Here is a 5,094-nt window from a genome sequence, read left to right as displayed (position 1 = left end):
GCCATATCAGGCAAAAATTGTTTACCCATTCTATGTTGGAACTGGCCAGATCTGGCCAGATCTGGCCTCTCACACCTACTCTTCAATGACATTCTAAAAGTAAACAATCCGATAATTGAAATCTCAAAGCTACAAGATAATACATGATTAATTCAAAACAATGTGAATAAATAAGCATTACATTTAACAGATTAATGTGGATGTGAAAGGATTAATAAATCTTTGAACCTTATTGGCTCTCATCAGAGGTGTCTGCATCATTCGATCAATCCCAGATAAATAACCAGCCACTAAATATATGCTATAAACTTTATATAGTTCTCTGTGTTTATATACACATATATATGTATATGTTTCATGTACCAGAAGTTTGTATCTTATTTTACATATTATTTTTACTTACTGTAAATCTTCGAGTATAATCCGCATTTTTTCCCCAAAATTTAAAGGTCAAAATCCCTAGTGCGTACTATACACGAGGTTAAAAATGAAAAATATTTTCTAAGCAATGTCCAAGTCTCTATTTGTTGTCCGGCAATGTTTATTCAGACGCATTTTGTGATATCGGGCGCGAAAATACCTTAAGCTAAGCCTGAAAGCAATGAAATCATAAAAGAATTTGTTAAAATAAAAGTATTCAGAACACAGAATAACATGTAACAAAAACAAATTGCAAACATATTTACATTCCCATATAACAGTTAAGAACATCACCATTATTGTATTACGCATGCACGGAAGTGTTTGTTCGACTAGGTGCAGCTGGCTTAATTACGCACAACTCAAGTTAAAGAAAGGGTGCGTATTATACACAAGGTTTAGGTTTTTCAGATGTATAACCCCCTAAAAATCCCCTGTGTATTATACTCAAGGGCAGACTATACTCGAGGATTTATAGTACTTTACTAACTCCAATGATGAGTTGATTTCATACCATTTATACTTAACTTCCTGTGTCTTACAAAAATATCAATAATTCAATTTCAATACTGAGATTATTTTCTAATTAGATTATAATAAAATTTTTATTTCCATAAGTTTCTTTTTGACTTCATTCATTTCCTCTGTTTTAATGTGTTTTTTTTTCTTGTCAGTTTCTGAATGGTTGTATAAAATGTTTAAGATAAACATTTGTCTGGCTACACTTATCATTATTAGACTCATGCAAGGTGAGATTTAAGCCTACTCATTTCACTTTAGCTGAATATATTTGGGAGTTAATAGCTGTATTAACCAGCTTTAATTACAATTCTCCAACACAAAATGATTTATACTAGTATATTAGAAAATATATACTAGTATATAATTTATACTAGTATATTAGTAAAAGGCACACGCATGGCTGTATGGTAAGAAGTTTGATTCCCAACTACATGATTCTGGGTTCAGTCCCACTGCATGGCTCCTTGGGCAGGTGTCTTCTACTATAGCCTCAGGCCACCTAAAGCCTTATGAGTGGATTTGATAGATGGAAACTGAAAGAAGCCCTTCATGTGTGTGTGTGTTTAGTTCAAATTTACAGAAAACTAAAGACGAAGACAGGTGAAGGAACACCAAACTGGTGTATTAGTTTAATGCTTGGGAAGAATGGAAAAGTCATTGATGGCACTTATTCTATCGGTCTCTTTTTTTTTTTTCAAACTGCAAAGTTACGAGGAGATAAACAAACCAGCACCAGCTATCAAGGAGTGGTAGGGGACAAACAAAATCACAGACATAAAAACACACATATATCATTATATTATCTCTCTCTCTATATATATATATAAATATATATATATATATATATATATATGTATATATATATATATGTATATATATATATATATATATGTATATATATATATGTGGAGGCGCAATGGCCCAGTGGTTAGGGCAGCGGACTTGCGGTCGTAGGATCGCGGTTTCGATTCCCAGACTGGGCGTTGTGAGTGTTTATTGAGCGAAAACACCTAAAAGCTCCACGAGGCTCTGGCAGTGGGTGGTGATCCCTGCTGTACTCTTTCACCACTCTTTCTTCTGTTGGCCTGCTCGCTTAACCAGCGGGGTGGTGTCATTCGAAGGCTAAAACAATGCGAACGCATTGTGACCAGCAATGTGTAACAACATCTGATGGTCACGTGATCACATGATAGATAGATATACGACAGGCTTCTTACAGTTTCCATCTACCAAATCCACTGAGACTATAGTAGAAGACACTAGTCCAAGATATCATGCAGAAGGATTGAACTCAGAACCATACAGTTATGTCTGAAAAATACATAAAAAAAGATATAAGAAATAAATAGAATGCATATATGTATTGTAAAATATTGTACTATTTCTGACTGGTGAGACTATGAGGGAAGGAGGTGGAAGAGGACAATGATGATGAGGAGGAGGAGGAGGGAAAGGACAAGAAGGAGGAAGACAATGTGGTGGAGGAAGGCAAGAAGATGAGGAGGAGGAAAACTAGGTACACAAGGAGGTGGAGGAAGAAGATGAGGAGGAAGACTAGGAAGATGAGGTGGAGGAGGAGGAGGAAGACTAGGAAGACGAGGAGGAGTTGGAAAACGAAGAGAGGGAGGAGGATGAAGATGAGGAGGAGGATGAAAAAGTAAGGTGAGGAGGGAAAAATAAGGTGAGGAGGAGGAGGAGGAAAATAAGGTGAGGGGTGGAGGAGGAAGAGGAGGAGGAGGAGGAAGAGGAGAAAGAGGAGGAGGAGGAAGAAGACGAGGATGAGGATGAGGATGAGGACGAGGAAGAAGAAGACGAGGAGGAGGAAGAAGACGAGGAGGAGGAAGACTAGCAAGGTGAAGGGGAGGAAGAAGAGTAGGAGGGGGAACATAATATAGTGCACAAATGTTGCTTAAGTCACTGAACCAGTGAATAAAGTGCAAATGGAATGAAAGAAAAAAATATGTTAGTAAAATAAAATAATTATTTTTAAAACTTTACCTCTTTTTGAAGTCTGAAGTAGTAGTAATTTAATTTCAGTTATTTCTACTTCTGGTTAATTAAGACTAGAATCCACTTAAGATTTATTTAGTAGCATCTAGCAGAAGGTTAAATATTCTAGAATGATCGGCTGGTTTACATCTTTTCATCCTCACTGTCATCATCATCATCATCATCATCATCATAATTATTATCACCACCACCACCACCACCACTACAACTACAACCATCATCATCATTGTGGTTGTAATCATCCTCATCATTATCACCACCACCACCACTAACAATAACAACAGTGTGGAGACGCAATAGCCCAGTGGTTAGGGCAGCGGACTCATGGTTGTAAGAACGCGGTTTCCATTCCCAGACCAGGCATTGTGAATGTTTATTGAGCAAAAACACCTACGCTCCACGAGGTTCTGGCGGGGAGTTGTGGTGAACCCTGCTGTACTCTTTCACCACAACTTTCTCTCACTCTTTCTTCCTACTTCTGCCACAAAGCAGAGGAACCATGGTTTAACCCACTATGGTGTGGTAAACTTTCAGACCCTAGTCTAGATTGCAAATCCTCTGTACCCCAGGATGATTCAGCTCTCCACCTGTTAAAAGCCACCGTTTACGGAATGAGGATAACAACGTAGCTTTCACACCTGTGCAACCGCCAGTCCATCGCGTGTGGTGGGTGGATCTTAGTAGCTTAGAGTAGGCTCGAATTAGAGATTATTCTTTGTGGCTAATGGTGTGAGTCCTGATTAACTGTTCACTGTTGTTGTTTCTATTGTTGTTTAGTCCCAGAACTCATCGCTGCTTGAACAGACAGACCTGTGGTTAAAAGCTTTCCAGAGATGACCTCCCTGTTTTTTTAAACAGAATATGCTATGGACTAAGGGGTAAAACCCTGCTTCAGTCATGACTGACCATGGGTTTGCACCTAGAAAGTTACCCTCTGAGGTATGAGTCTGGGCAAGATTGTTTATGGAAGACTAGCAGTCACCCATGCATACCAGCCTCCCCTCTCCATGCCACCAATGTTATCCAAGGGAAAGGCAAAGGCCAATACAGCTTGGCACCAGTGACATCACAACTCATTTCTACAGTTGAGTGAACTGGAGCAATGTGAAATAAAGTGTCTTACTCAAGAACAAAACACAGCCTGGTCTGGGAATTGAACTCATTACCTCATGATTGTGAGCCCAATGTCCTAGCCATAGAGCCATACACCATGGACTATTAGGATTATATTACCCAGAAGGCCTTTCCATTCTTTCAAGACATTAGACAGTGATTTTTTATTGTTAACCCTTACACATAGAGGATCTCTCATTTAGAATGCTTTCTTCATATTTGAATAGAAGAAAGAAAATCTTCTCAACTGCAGTAAAGAAAAGCCTGGAGGCAGCTAACAGATATTACCGACAGGTGAGTAGCACAAAGAAATTTAAAGACACAACAATGCTAATAAGCAGTGGCTCTCATGACTTCTGATCTTAATTGATTGGAAGTGTTATCATATATATGATTTGTCTTGGTATAAAAGATAGGCTACAGCAAATATTCTGCTCAATACCACAGATTTACTCGTCAGTTGCTTGACCTTAACCAGTTGAGCATGTCCCTTAGTGGCTGACAATATATGCATTTATGATCACAAATAGGAGTAGTGGGGGAGCATCATAGCTATGTGTTGAGAGGAATTCTTTGAGGTCTGGATAATTCACCTCTAGAAATATGGGTGTTTTGTTCATCATCCTTAAACAAACCTTTTTCAGTTACTTTTTGAGTAGGGTGGGCTACACAACCTGAAGAAAATTCTAACAGTATTCCACCTGTAAGGTCATGTGCTGTTTATCTTGGTATGAGATGATCATGTCACACACATATGATTGTGAAGCATGTGCCTGGTGTTACCGTACCAGATAAGTAGTCATGATGGGTATGTTGGGCTTCGTATATTTGTAACCCAGTGCCACTTTATCGATCCCAAAAGGATGAAAGGCAAGTCAACTTTGATGGAATTCGAATAATAATAATAATAATAATAATAATAATAATAATAATAATCCTTTCTATTATAGGTACAAGGTCTGAAGTTTGGCAGGAGGGGACTAGTCGATTACATTGACCCCAGAATCTCACTGGTACTTAATTTATCGA

At 38.3% G+C, this 5,094-nt stretch overlaps 1 long non-coding RNA gene across 1 annotated transcript in view; it reads left to right on the top strand.

The window, feature by feature from the left end:
* LOC118765367 overlaps positions 1–3,787 on the top strand; it is a 12,730-nt gene extending 8,943 nt beyond the window's left edge. The window contains exon 3 of the long non-coding RNA XR_005001205.1: positions 3,776–3,787. This is a non-coding gene — a long non-coding RNA (uncharacterized LOC118765367). The remainder of the gene's footprint in view (positions 1–3,775) is intronic.
* The last annotated feature ends 1,307 nt before the right edge of the window (positions 3,788–5,094 follow it).

Source organism: Octopus sinensis, linkage group LG1 (genome assembly GCF_006345805.1).
Source record: "Octopus sinensis linkage group LG1, ASM634580v1, whole genome shotgun sequence".
Lineage (NCBI taxonomy): Eukaryota > Metazoa > Mollusca > Cephalopoda > Octopoda > Octopodidae > Octopus > Octopus sinensis.
This window is presented reverse-complemented; position numbering and strand designations above follow the sequence as displayed.